Source organism: Pelodiscus sinensis, chromosome 2 (assembly GCF_049634645.1).
Source record: "Pelodiscus sinensis isolate JC-2024 chromosome 2, ASM4963464v1, whole genome shotgun sequence".
Taxonomy (NCBI): Eukaryota; Metazoa; Chordata; order Testudines; family Trionychidae; genus Pelodiscus; species Pelodiscus sinensis.
Window position 1 is genome coordinate 56374178 of NC_134712.1, and position 15283 is coordinate 56389460.

Below are 15283 nucleotides of genomic sequence, written 5' to 3' on the forward strand. Positions count from 1 at the left end.
GAGATACACGGTAGTTGTATTGGTTCCAGCTCTTTTCTCAGATTATTTTGATCTCACTCTGAGGGACATCTTTGTGGGCTCTGAACACTTTTACAGCTGTTAGGATGCTAATGGGAACTTCATGTGTACCCAACACAAGTGCTCTCAAGAAGAAAACAAATGTCAAACTGAGGTATGTAGAAGTCGCCATAAATATGTCTTTGAATGTTTACCATTCAGAACAGTAGATTACATTGTGACAAGAAGCTGGACTACCCAAGGGGCATTGTCTTTTTAAGCAGCCCGCATCATTAAAAGGGAAGGGGAAACATAATTTAACATCCCCACTTTCTTCATAAGCTTTTCTGACAGTGTTGGGCAAACTACTTTTCCATATTAAAATAATAAAGAAGATGGACAGTTATATATATCCAAACATTTTCTTAAAAGATTACATCTGATGACCCATCTGACAGAAATCCATGGAGAAGGAAGCCTTATAATTAGACTGTGACAGCAGAATGTGCAATGCAATTCACATTCCTGAAACTGCTGCACCTTGTCTTTGTTAGCAGGCTAAACCATATTTTCATAGACAGAAGCTGACTTAAAAGACTTCATGTCAACCAAAAATGTGTAGAATAATGTGAAGAAATCAAATTGTATAGGCAATTTTAGCACAAGCCTAGTTTTGGGGTGGTTTTTTGTTTTGTTTCTGTTAAAAAAATAAAGCCTTCAAAAGTTTCCACTGCTCATTAGAAAGAAAAACTGGGCTGAGTGAAAAATCAATATGCTCCAGTTTCTTCACTCAATCCCAGTCAGGTTATGCTGTCTTATTAGGATTTAGCTAATACACTCTTTAAAATTGCTATGGGTCATTTATGAGGATACAGTCTTATTAAAGAACATGTTTGAAAATACAAGCTGAGAACAATCTGTAAAGCAGCCAAACAGCCTGCTCAAAAAAAAAAAAAAAAAAGTTGGTTTGAGGCAAAACTATATGTGCAACTTGAAACATGGTTTTATGGGCATCGTTACACAGTTGAGTGCCAAAATCACAAAGCACCAGCCATAAATCCCCTTGCTCAGAGCCTACTAAACAGATCTTATTTCAGAACAGATTTCATACAGAATATCTCACCTGTATATGGTGAGGACAGTGTTAGATTTCTTTCACAAGTAACAGAAACCAATCATTCATGGGCACCACAGGTGTGTGAGAGGTACTGTATGGAAGATCTGTTATAGGGGCAAATGGAACAAGTCATTTAGTTTTTATTTAAGGAAAGACATTTTTATGGATTTATTTTAAAACAAGTCACTTCAGCCTTCAGTAAATGTCAAAATAGAAAGAGTAAAGGAATAAACTGAGAAGATTAATTCTAAAATATCCAGAATCTAATGTGTAATCACTTTTATGGCTTTTTATTTAATTCAGTGGCTCTTTCCTCCCCAGATACCAATGAAATTAATAGTCATTAAGTGAAAGTGACAGTAAGTACTTACAGTGACTAATTTCTAATTAAATTTCTGCCTCTCTTCATGCCTAGCGGTAAAAATCCCGTTACATTTAATTAACACTTCAGATAGCCTGTTTAGCATCTATAAATATACCCGGCCTTTAATGATCCGTTATAGTGATGCTACTTAGTTTTCAATGACTTGTAAAACTTTCACAAACAGATCTGCAAATGAATTACATCCATCTGCCCTGCTGCAGCTGCAAGCGCATTGTAGTCTCTCACTTCCTCCTTTCCTCTGGTTCTTTCCTAACTTTTAAATTCATGTGTGAGCCAAGCTGTTTATACTCCAATCATCAGGAGCCCATCCAGGTCTCTATAAAGGAGTCTTCCAACTCTGCAGACATATCAAATGCATTTTCAAAACATTTGGGTTCGTTTCACAATGAAGCAGAGACAGTCCACGCTGCATAAAAAAAGCAGTTAACGCATCTCAGAAACACCATGCTAGGGGCTTTCCCCCTGTATTTTCCCCAGTAGTTTTCACTAATTCGTTAACGTAAAAGGAGAGATGGTCATATTACTAGAAAATGAAACTACTATTATGATAGCACTGGCGATCTCTCATTTACTGAAGGTTTTTAGCACATGTGTGTGTGGAGAGGGGGTGGGGGGAATAAGTAGCAGATACACTGCTCCAAAGGAGATTTTCTAATCTACACCTTCAAAAGCGTGACCTTAACTGCATTAAGATTGTTAGTTCTATAAAGACAGCCAAGCATCAAGCTATGTTCGCAGTTATCTGTCAGCTATACAATAGCTGCATTGATAAGGCAGCAGCAACTGGCTTTGACAAGTGTGCTGTGCTAGCATTCCATTCAAAACCATGAAGGGAAAAGGGGGGGGGGGAGAGAGCATTAAATGCCTTTTACTTTACCTGAACAAACTGCTTTTCTTTTAGCTGCTGAAAATGAATCCTCCCTCTTCTCCCAAAAAGCTAAATAGCTCTTCTTTTGCTGGCAACTCACACTTGCAGAAGACCACACAGCTCCAGCAAGGCAGCCTCCTTTCCCTAATCCCCACTCGAATGTGATGACACACACTAACCCCAACCATCTGTTGAAACACGTCCTCAGGCACTCAGCACAGTGGTGTGTCAAGACGGGCTGCCCAATCCAATCGCTGGGGCTGGGTGTCTCTTAAGGAGCTGGAGGGAGAGACAAGGACAGAAACTGTAGCTCTGAGAACTCTTAGCAAAGTAACCTGAGATTTTGAGAGAGAAAAGGACGGCTAGAAAGAAGAAGTGGGAGGTGCTAGTGGGAAGGTAGAGGGAGTGGATTGTTCTGGTGGCCAGTTGTGTTCTCACAACTCCTTGTATTCCCAAGGGACCACTGGGACCCTCACAGTAGGATGCACAGAAGCACAACAGAGCCAGTAAAATCTTTTTTATTGCAGGTCTATTGAGGGCAATCTCCTCTGGAGACACTTTCCTAAAAAGAGATAAAAGATGAAGCCTGAGATCCTGATAAAGTGTTAATGTGGGAGTCGTTTGCACGGAAATGTGACATTTGCATCTTGAAATCCAAACTCCCACCTTGCCATGATTACACTGTGGCTGCCTCCAGCATTCCTGGGGAAGCTAGGGGAGAGGCAGCTAAAAAGCATAACTTTCTTTTTTTCATACAGCATAGAGGTCTGCACTGTTTACCACACGTCTATGCCTCAATATTTAATGTCAATATGTGGATTTCTATTAAACAGCACATTTTCAAGGGCTAAAAGTTGGCTAATCCAATTTTTTCAAAATTGTCTTTTTGAACACGCAAGGTTTTTGTAACCATTAAAACTAGATCTCTTCATTCTGTGATTAAAAGCACATTCAAAATAGCTTATGGACTACTTCCCTTTAAAGTTTTTGTTTCCAGTTTCTGATCAAACTAGGACAGAGTCCTCCTCTGACTTTCTCACCCCCTCTCTCGGTGTGTTTTTAAAATGGAGATGGCCTCAGACATGTTAATACTATAGAGCTAATTGTCTTTATATATAAGCATTTTATACCCAGTACAAACACATTCTCAAGCACTAGAATATCTGGGGTCTGTTCCTGGTCCTGCCTCTGTGACCTTGTGCCAATTTCTGTGCCTCAGTTTCCTATCTATAAAAAGGGGATAGTGGTACTTCTCTGCTTCACAGCGATGCTCTAAGGAGAAAATCATTAATTTATGTGAGAAGCTCAGGCACTAATGATAAGTGCCCAGAAAAGCTTACACAATAGAGCCTTCCTTTCTTGTTCACTAAAATACGATGGTGTGGAAGGGAGAGAGATTTTTTTAACCATGTGCCAGATTTGACAGTTTGCATTAATTCTGCATTTCAAATTAGGACAATTATTTCATTTTTTTAACTGAAAAAGAAAAAATTAAAGGAAAAGTGCTGTTCTGGCATTCAAGGTTATTCCAAAAAGGTGCTACAATCTAATGTGTAGAAAAGTTTGCAACAAACCTTTACATACACTGCACAGTCATCTAAAAGAGAAAATCTTAAAACCTAGAAACATTGATTTGGTTTCCTTGTTGTTTAATACCTTGTGCATGTTGTTTGAGATTATTTTAGAATCAAGCATTTTATAAAACATGAGGTTAGAGAGTTATAATTTGTGCTCAGTTAGTAGTTGCCATAGGTGACCTGTAGAGGAAAAGGAAAGGAAAGAAAAAGAGAGCACTAAAGAGTTCTGATTGCATTTGTTCAAGTTCTTCCCAGAAGTGATTATATGGTGTCTGTTTCAGCCTATTAAACTGAAACTGCGTTCACAGATGTTTGGTATTCATGAAAACATTACTACTTAAGCTGCTAAATCCAGAAAAATAAGCAACAGAACAATATTTTCAACAATGCTAAGTGCTAAGGCAGGGATGAAACTACTATTCTCTTGGGTATTATAAGATTTTAAACAGTGACAATTATTGCTTCAAGGCAGCTTTTTGGATTTTTTATCCTACAGGACTGAGGTCTGGAAAGAGTCTGTGTAACTTTGTAGATTCAGAAAACCCTGGAGGCATTATTAAACTAGTTCAGATTCTCTTTGGATATACTTTGAGTACAAAAGTAAGAACCTAAGAAACGGCAAAAGTGTTGAACAACAATATTAGATTAGTAATAGTCCATTAAAATGCACAACAGTCAGATGTGGAGCATCAAAGACACAAAAACAATGCATGATATGTCATCTTGGATTCTGAATCTTTGCATAAATCATTAATCATCTGAGGACTTGCTCAGTTCTATGTCTACCAAATGAGAGGCAATGAAATGTTAATATTTAAAACTAGCTTTAGTCAAAAATAGTTAAAGTTTGTTCTAGCAATATGAATGGCAATTATATACAATATAAACATTTTGATATAATATTTATTTGCCTACATGGACACCCCCACTATGTTTGTGTATATAGTACAAACAGTAAGTATCTTACACACATACTTGAAACTAATGTTGTTATTTCCTTATATCAGTATAATCAGTGGTACCACTACTGATGTCAATGAAGTTTCAACAGTGTAAAAGTGATATGAGATCATGAAGAGGACTTATAGTTGTGTGTTTTACATGACAGTCTTCAAAGAAATTTTTCTCTAACAAAATTTGAGTTACAAACTATCACCTCCAAAAACAATGTACCAACCTTTAAGCACGGTGCATTACCATATTTTCAGGTAAAACAAAACTGCTGCTGATTCTGTAGGATATCATAACTGCTTCTCCTGTGACTGTAACCAGATTTAGTTTTCCATAGAAGTGACTGTTTATATCAGCTAGACTTCTCCATTTTTCTCCACTCTTTCCCCCTACACATACCCTAACTGCCATCTGCAGAGTTTTGGTTTTAAAAAGTGAAATTAAAGAGCTACACTGAAAGAACTGGACCTGAAGTATTGTTAAAATAATGCATCATAAAATACATTCCCAAATTGACTCTCAAAATGGTAAACTCCTTGCAGGGTCAGATTGACCTCACTCAGATACAGCTTGTAACAAAGTGAATAATGCACTGTGGTAAGTAACCCAAAACAATCCTAATATGCTAGATTAATTGTAAGTAACTGTGATATTGAAAAATAGTCATTTCTCTTTTGCTCCAACAGTTAGCATGCCTCTTCACTTATTAGTTCCAAATAGTTTCCATGGTAACCAACCAGCCCTTGTAAGTCAGTCTAGACCAGGCATGTCCAAAGTCCGGCCCGCGGGCCAAATGCGGCCCGCGGTCGGATTTAATACGGCCCCCCGCTTCTCCCGGCTCCCCGGTGCTTTTTTTAACTGGCGCGCTCAGCGCGCCGCTTCGGGCCGCCGCCGCCGCGGTCCCAAACCCTGCCCCTGCACTCCGCTTTGGGGCTGAGAGTGCAGGGACAGCCCCCGCTTCCTCCCCCTCTCCTGGCTCCCCGGTGCTCCTCTGACTGGCGCCGCTTCCGGCCGCGCCGCCGCCGTCCATGGCAGCCGCTGCGGTCCTAAAGTCCACCATGTAGGCATGTAGCCTATGTACTGCAGTCCAGATCTCAGTTTCACCCTTCACATTAGTGTAGGCAAGTTTTTTTTTCAATTGAGATGAATACATTGTAAAATCTCAATGTCAGTTGGTCTAAATCAGTTATAAATATATTTGGACACAACATGTATAGTTGGTGTTATGTCGTTTGCCGTTTGCAATAAACTTTGCATAAAATAGTTAATTTGCATTTAATTTTAATGGTTCAAAGAATGTCAGGCAAAATGGTCGGCCCTCACGCATGTTCACTTCATCAAATCTGGCCCTCTTTGAAAAAAGTTTGGACACCCCTGGTCTAGACTCATCCCCTCCAGTTCAGTTTAGTACACTCCATCTCTCTCTCTCTCTCTCTCTCTCTCTCTCTCTCTCTCTCACAATGTGACTTAGATTAAGTTTATAGTTTTAAACTCTCCAAACCAGTGGAGAAAGTAACTTGAAATTACTTACAGGTCCTATCCTATTGCAACCCAGATCCCTGCCAGCTCTTTAAATTATGATAATGATGGGGTGATCACTTGTTGCTGAGTATAACCATCTTCCATGGGGGCTATGGACCCTCAGGTGGCTGATAAAGGCTGATCCCTGAACCACAAGTTCTACTACAGTGAGGACAGATGTTTCCAGGTACAGCAGGAGGCGTTGACTGTGACTAGAAGCCAGTTTCGCTTTCCTTCTACACCACTTCTCCTCTTTAGTATGTCGGCAGGCAAATTCAAAATGCAGAAAGCCATTGTGTAGGACTTGTCTCCACTTTGAGTGATCTTGGGCAAGTGTCTCCCAAGTATCAATGTCCAATGTTGCACTTAAGTCATCCTTTATCAAATCCTTATAAGGCTTCCGTTGTCCTCCCATGTTATGGTATCCTTCTTTCAGCTGAGAAAAGAGAACTTGTTTGGGGAGGCGATGGTTTGGCATCTGAACAATGTGATCAGTCCAGTGAAATTGCTGATGGACAATCATTATCTCAATACTGGTGGTCTTTGACACTTTCAGAGCACTGATGTTAGTGCACCTGTCTTCCCATTTGATCGTCAAGATCTTGCACAGGCAGTATTGGTGATACCTCTTAAGGACTTTCAATTGATGTATAAGTCTGAAACCTGGACAACGTACAGACAATAGTGTCAGGAGAATGACGGTTTGATGGACAAGAAGTTTGGTGCCTGTTTGAATGTCACAATCTTCAAAAATCCTGTGCCATAAATGAGTACGGCTCCACTGGCATAGCTCAGATGATGCTGGACTTCCACATCAATATCTGCCCTGGATGAAAGACAACTTCCAAGGTAGAGAAAATGATCAACATTCTCCAGTGCTTCTCTGCTTATTTCAATAGATGGGGCACGTGGTACCTCATCTGGAGAGGACTGATGGAGCACTTTGGTTTTCTTGGTGTTGAGGGGGAGACCAAGACATGCATAAGCATCAGCAAACACATTCAAGGTAGTCTGAAGATCTTTCTCAGAGTGGGCAAAAATCAGTATTGTCATCAGTATACTGAAAGTTCACGATAGATGTGGTGGGAATCTTACTCTTAGCTTTCAGCCTGCTAAGCCTAAACAGAATAATCACCATCCATTCTGTAGATTATTTCAATGCCAGCTGGGAGCTTCCCAACAATTAGGTTGAAAATGGCTGCAATAAAGACTGCAGACATGGTTGGGACGATGATACAGCCCTGTTTAACTCCTGTTTGTACTTTGAAAGGTTCACTCAGAGCCAGTGTTGCCAAGAAAAGTCTCTTTCAAGTTGTCATGAAGCAACTTTAGGACATTGATGTATTTATCAGGACATCCAGTCTTCAGAGGTACAGTTCAAAGGGAACAGTGATTCACTGAGTCAAAGGCTTTAGTTAGATCAATAAAAGCTATGAACAGTGGTTGGTTTTGCTCCCAACACTTCTCTTGCAGCTGCTGTGCAAAGAAGATCATATCTGCAGTTCTGTGACATGATCAGAAGCCACTCTGTGATTCTGATAACATTTCTTCTGACAGGCAGAAGATGGGTTGCAAGGATCTGTGCAAGAACTTTGCCTGCAACACCAGGGAGAAAGATACTATGATAGTTTCCACAGTCCACCCTTTTAAAAAGAGAGTAACAAGGCATCCCTCATTTCACGGGGTATCTCCTCCTTTATCCAAAATTTAAGGATAAGCAGGCCGAATTAACTCTGATCCACTGTCTTCAAAGATTTCAGTAGGGATACCATCTGGACCTACTGCCTTGTTCTTTTTCTGCTTGATGGTACTGTATACCTCATACAAATTAGGAGGGTCTCCAAGCACATCCCTAGAACGTTGGTGGGGGATTTGCTCAAAAACTTCATCTTCAACTATGGAATAATGATTAAGATCTTCAAAACGATCTTTCCAGCAAAAATGGATTCATTGTCCTTCAAAGGCGTGATTTCATCCTTTGAGCAAAGGGTGTTCATGCCATGGCAAGCTGGCCCATAAACAGCCTTAATAGCACTAAAGAAACCACAAAATGTTGGAGTTTTGTGCTTTCTCAGTCCACCATGTGTTCTCGAGTTCTCTGGTTTTATATTGGACTTCTGCCTTCGCCTTAGCACTGGCTTCTCTCTTTGTATTGCAATTTATATCATTCTGCCAAGCACAACGTGCCATTCTCTTCTCATTGATGAGCTGCTCAGTTTCAACATTATTCTCATCAAACCAGTCCTGATGATGTCTAGTGTAGTAGCCAATGGTTTACTCACAGATATTGATGATTACTGCTTTCAGCTGGCTTCAATGTTCCTCAGTTTCTTCTGGAAGCTCTGATGGAAACTTTTCTTCTAAGACTGCTTGGAAGTGGTCATGCTTAATGGGGTCCTTCAGATCTTGAACCTTCAACTCACACCTGATCTGTTTCTTCTGCAGCCTCCATTTGGGGGTGATCTTAATTTTCATTGCGGATCAAATGAGGTGATGATCAGTCCAGCAGTCATCAGCACTTGTCATTGCTCTTGTGAGAAGTATGTCACTATGCTCTCAAGCATGAGCTATGCCATAGTCAAGAAGATGTCAGTGCTTTGAACATGGGTGTCTCCAAGATGTTTTGAACTTGTCCCTTTGTTGAAAAGGGGTGTTTGTGATGATAAGTTCATGTTCAGCACACTTGGTCAGGAGCAGGATTCCATTTGAGTTGCTTTTTCCAGCTCCTTTATTAATTGTTCCTTTCCACAGGTCTGAGTCTTGTCCAACACATGTATTGAAATCCTCCAGAAGAATGACTGTATCTTCTTTAGGGGTCTCAGATAAAATTGTTTTCAGCTGAGAGTAGAAATCTTCCTTTACATCCACATCAGCGTTCATTGTTAGCACATAAGCACTCACAATAGTTACCTGTTGGTTTTTGGTGAGCCCCAATCAGAGTGTTATAAGTCACTCATTAATGCCTACTGACAGCTCAGAGAGGCATCTTACAAGCTTGTTCTTACTATCAAAGCCATACAACCAAAGTTCATCTAAAGATTTTCCTTTCCAGAAGTAGGTGTATTCTTTCTCCTCCCTTACCTATCCTTTATCAGCTCTTCTACTTTTGGGAAAGGCAGCAATATCGATGTTAAAGTGATTCAATTAATGAGCAAGGATAGCTCTACATAGCTTTGGTCAGTCACTTCTGAGGTCTCCATGAGGGTACATACATTCCAGGTTCTAAAGTTGAAAAGTTTTTTACATTTTCGACTGCTGGGGTGGTGATTCTGCTGGATACAGCTATCCAGCCAGGAGGAAAAGAGGCAAGACTATTTTAAGGGCACTTTTTCTAGCCCCTTCCCCATGGGGGGTGAGCATAGTGTTTGCTAAAGAGGTCTGTTCAGTAATGGGTGAGGCAACCAAGATGCTCAACCTGCCTCAGTCCTCGAGCAAGATCACACACACACACACACACACACACACACACACACACACCACCTGTGTGCCAGTCTGTGACCAAGAACTTCCACATCTCACTGTCTTGTTCCTGTCATCACTCGCCGATTGCCATTGGTTTTTTGACTTGGGAAGGTGTTGTTTTCCCAAATCTGGACGATGCCTGTGCTGGACTTCTTTTAAAGTGGGGAGACTGGTGCACAACAGTCACCACACTGTCCTTGACAGATAGAGGGGTTGAAGCCAAAGGCATGGACACCACAACAACTGGAGAGCCACTGTCTGCTGCAGCCTTTATCCGCCGCAGAGCCAATGTAACATTACACAACAGTTTCACTTCCATTGTGCAGTTATCCTCTGTCTGCTCTGCCGTTGAGGACATCTTGGATCACACTTTGTCTGGAACCTTGCCCTTGACCATTCTGCCATGGGTGACCCTAAGGGAGTACATGACTTCAGGCAGCGTTGCTCTCGGGAGTCATTGGAACACGCAAGCCTCTCCACCACTACCAGATGATGATCCATGGAGAGGAACTCTTCAATAGGTCCTTGATGACAACTGCCATAGCTCAGTCAGCTCCTGTCAGAGCTGCGCACAGGGTTCACCTGCTTCCTTTCACCTCTGTTCCAGAAAGGAGATTACCCATTAAATAAGTCTTGGGCCCCATTTGTACTGTGGGAGAGATAAAGCTCTTAAAAATTTCAGCCAAGATTTTAAAATATTAGGTGCCTAATATTGGCCTCCTAAGTAAAAATAACCTGAATTTCAAAATCATGGCTCACACTAACATGGCGCTCCTGCTAGAAGTTAACAGAAACTGAAAATGCTCAATATCTTTGCAAAAAATAAGGCCATTTTTACTTTATCTATATTTAGGCCCCAAAGAGACTGTGTTTGAAAATTCTGGCACTTGCAAACATTTTGTAGGTGATGCGTGTATCTGTGTGTGTATCCCACATACAAAATAAATAAGTGGAAAGAATGATTAAGGTTAGATAGTCAGGAATTCCATTTAGGAATTGCCCAAGTTAAGATTACCTCTCAGTACAAAGCATGGCTGGTACTAAACTCAGTTAATTTTTTTAAATATGAAGTTTCCTAGGATTACTGTTTTGTTTTGTTCTTCCTCAAAAAGGGAAATAATAAAAAAATCTCTAGTAATTAAAAGTGTAACTATAACTGGTCTTCAGGGTTGGAATTTTAGAAATAGGCCTTGAATAGATAGAAACGTGGGCAGAGTAAAGGTGAGGTGATGAAAAGTTAATAATAAAAAGTCACTTTAGCACAGGGGTCTGCAGTTTATTAAAAGATTGCCAACATAACAACCCCAACACAGAAGGTGCACACAGGAGAATTGCACTGGTTGTCAATCCCAAATGTGTATTGCTTCACTTGCATCATCTACACATTTTTTCTTAGTTATTGCTTTTTCCCCATCTAGCAACTAATTGCTTAGTAATTTATTTTCAAATAAGCCAATACTACACAAAAATCTAATTTAATAAGAGTGCCTCTCACTCTCACATAAACCTGTTCACTTTGGCTAAGAGATCCATTAAAAAACCCTACCAAACCCACAAACAAAAATAACTTATTTGTCGTGATGTCCTTAAGAAACAGAAAAAGCTAGCAAGACATTTTTCCAGACTAGGGGCTAAAATGAAAATTTAACATACTTGAGAAACTATGGTTCTTTTTCCCACTGCTGTCAGTTGGCCAAGAATCCAAACCCCAGCCCAGTAAACAAGTGATCAGTGAGAGTCGGAGGAGAGCTCACTCCACCAGACACTTAACAGAGCAACAGCAAATGGAGGAAAGAAAATCAGCAGTCTCAAAGCAGTGAGCACTAGGCATGTTACTCCTTAGCCCCTGTATAGAAAGTGCTAAGGGCAGAGGATATGTGAGGCTTATAACGCTTTAACTGTGAGAACTCTGTGAACTACGGGCTCTCATAATTTGTGCTGACTTCACATTTTTGGACCCAGCTCAATTTCATTACAGTAAAATTTTGAGGTAAACCATCCAAAACTTATAGCAAAATTGAAAATATGCCAGCAGCTTAGTTAGAAGACAAAATTTCTGGTTGGCTTTTAGTGTTAAATATTAGCAAATGGGGGACAAATAATCATTTTTAAGTCTCTCCATCTTAAATAGTTCTCATCACTCTCCTTCTCTCTCCCAGGCCCAAACCTTGTAATGGGGGGGGAGGGGGGGGAGTGAAGGGCAAGAATGATTGATAGGTTAAACTCACCAGACTCTAAAAACTTTCATTATGAAGGTTCAGCCTGGACATTTCCCCGTGAGACTGCCTCTAATATTACATATAATCAAGGTACTACTTGCCTAAGAAAACAATAAGATCACCAGTGTTGCTCTGGACAAAGCGTGGGAATACACTCTGCTTCACATACAGATTCATTTTTTTCCCCTAGCTGTTCAAGGAAATAATAGTTATCCTTTTATTTTTATGGTGACAATTGATCATCAAGATTCCATAACTTTTTAAGAAAGAATTAGTTAACCCTTTTGCAATCTCATGTTGAGCCAGACTGAGAGAGACCATTGCAAAGGTGTATGGGAGTGGAGGCAGCACAGAAAGAATGCAACCTGCGCAAGGACAATACCTCTATTGTTTGGCTTTGGGGGAAGCACAGGGACTGCTACTCCTGCTCCCATCCCCACCCAAGAACTACCTGAAAAGGAGGCAGGCAGATGGCAGTGTCACATGTAACATGGGGAACATTGTCTGCCCACCTCTAATGTGCAAGGAGCAGGACCAGGAGAGAAAGTGCCTGCCTGAGCCAAAATTTCCCTGGTGCTCTCTCTGGAGCAATGGACACCATGTTCCTACCCAAGGAGATGACACACATGCCAGGATCCAGCCCCAAATGTGCTGGTATAGACAGGGCCCTCTGTACCTGCTGTTCTGAGGCTAAAGGCCCTTTGTTGCTAGTCCCCATATCAATAAGTACCAAGTCACATGGAATTCTGCAAGCACACTGTAACAGCATGGAAATGTGAACCACACAATGGACCTTAACTGGCTAACTAAAATGGAGGCTTTGTCTACACTCAAAAGTTTAAAGTGCAGCTATGGCAGTGCTTTAAACTGAACGTGTGGCCATGGCACTAGCACTGGGAGAGAGATCTCTTAATGCTCTTTTAAAACCACTTCTACGAGGGGAATAGCTAACAGCACAGAGAACCTGTAGCCTGGTTCAAACTGGGGCTTTACAACACTGTAACTTGCTGCACTTGGGCAGGGAGAGTGCTTTTCACACCCTGAGCCAGAAAGTTATAGTGCTGTAAAGTCTTAGTATAGACCTAGCCAGAGATGGCCAGACTTTTTTGGGGAAACAGTTTTAGTTAGAAAAATGCAGAGTCATCAAAACTGCAACACTTTGCAGAAACCCCTCAACTTCCATGCAAATAGGTTTCTGAGGTCCAGGATGGAATTTCTGGTCTGAAAGTGAGGGAAAACCCACCACTCCAAAATAGTCTGCTCTGCCAGATTCATGCCATGATTATGGCATGCCAGATTCATGCCTACCCTAACCACCAGGCTATAGAGGCTGGGCAAAAGGGCCTCTGCAGGCTGGATCTGGCCCACCAAGGGGTGGATCCAGCCTGTGGAGGCCCTGCTGCTTCCCTTCCCTCAGCCTTATTAGGTCCTGGAGACCGAGGGAGCACACAAAGTTTTCTCCACCCTGCCAGGAGCATGTGGCGCTTAGAAGCTCCAGGCGCTCCTGACAGGATTGGAGGAGGCTTCGTGCGCTCGCCCACCCTCAGGCCAATCAAGGCCTGGGGTGGGAGAGTGTGCAAAGCCTCCTCCCGCCCTGCCAGAAGTGTGTGGTGCTTTTACGAAAAGTGCAGGGTGGAGACAGAGCGGAGGAAACTTCATACACTCCCCCATCCCCAGGGCCTGATTGGCCGGGGGTAGGGGAGCGTGGGAAGTCTCCTCCCAGCCAGGGGCATGGGCACCTATGGGGAAGGGCGGGGGGCAGATGGGAAAATGCACTCCCCCACTCCCAGACCAATCATGGTCTGAGGGTGAGGAACCCAGAAAATTTTGAAGTGGCCCCTGGCAAAAAATTATTGGCCACCCCTGGTACAGAGTGAAACTCTCTCTCATTGTATAGTTATTTATACACAAGCAAATAGCTCCAACTAGCAGTCTGGGGTGGGTAGGACACAATCTCTCATGCATTCTCCCCTTTCCTCAGGAAAATTCTTGAAAGATCTGTTTCTGGTTCTAATGCAGAACAAAACCAAATGTTGAAACCTCAAAATATTTCTCAAAATAGAACGCTTGTTTTCTGGCCAGTCATACCCTAAAGATGACAATTTAAAATGTATTTCATTAGCTGTTTGTTTCTAATTAAAAAAAGATGAAAAACTTCTCCCATAAACCCAAAATACTCTACTCACCATGCCCTTTTAGGTGTCAAACTATCAATAGCTCTTTATTTCTTGATTCCATCACTAAAACTCCCATTTTACCCCCTGAAAACTTCTAAAATTCACTTACGTGTTGTCACTACAAAAAACTACAAAAATAGAAAAAGTATCAGAATAAATAAGATAGAGGCTCTAGTCTTATTGGATTATTTGAGAAACAGTCGATAAAGTCTCCACTTTAAAATTGAAATTAAGCTCTGACTGCTGAAGTAAAGTTTCTCCAAAACCTAAGAATTCCCAGGCTAGATAAGATTGCAGGTTCCTGCAGCCCAGTATATTCCCTTCAACTGGGCCAGTGTCACGTGCTTCAGAAGAAGGTGGACAAAACCTTGCACTAGGCAGTCATGGAATTATCCATGAACTAAATGTACATTATGTAGAAAAGCATTTCTTTCTATTCACTTCAAATTGTCTGCTAGTGAATTTAATTGAATGTCCTTTTTCCTTGTCTTATGAAAAAGGGTGAATAGAAGTGGCAGGTCTATTTTCACTGTACCGTTCAGTATTCTGTGTATTTTATCATGGCCTCATTTATTTGCCTCCTTTTTCCAGTAAACATCTCATATTATACACAAAGTTGGACGGATAGCCTGATAAGTCACTTTGCATCAGGGTTTGGCTGCAGTCAGAGTCCTGTTAATCCAAATGGGAAGTGTAAACTTAGGGGCTGTGTCTACATTGGCACCCCTTTCCGGAAAAGGGATGCTAATGTAGACTGCGGAATTGCAAATCCCGCGGGGGATTTAAATATCCCCCGCGGCATTTGCATTTACATGGCTGCCGCTTTTTTCCAGCTTGGGGATAAGCCGGAGAAAAGCGCCAGTCTAGACGTGATTCTCCAGAAAATAAGCCCTTTTCCGGAGGATCTCTTATCTTACTTGCAAGTAGGAATAAGAGATCCTCCGGAAAAGGGCTTATTTTCCGGAGAATCACGTCTAGACTGACGCTTTTCTCCGGCTTATCCCCAAGC

The 15283-nt window shown here is 41.5% G+C and overlaps 1 protein-coding gene across 4 annotated transcripts in view; it reads right to left on the reverse strand.

Moving 5' to 3' along the window:
• Window positions 1–2707, reverse strand: part of SULF1 (sulfatase 1) — a 153770-nt gene extending 151063 nt beyond the window's left edge. For 2 of the 4 annotated variants that reach the window (XM_075920557.1, XM_075920559.1), the window contains exon 1: window positions 2377–2707. The gene's annotated coding sequence lies outside the window, so the exon portion shown is untranslated. Of the gene's footprint in view, window positions 1–1120; window positions 1219–2376 lie in introns of all 4 variants that reach the window. The other 2 variants (XM_075920558.1, XM_006131496.4) reach the window with 2 other exon arrangements.
• Window positions 2708–15283: the final 12576 nt, after the last annotated feature.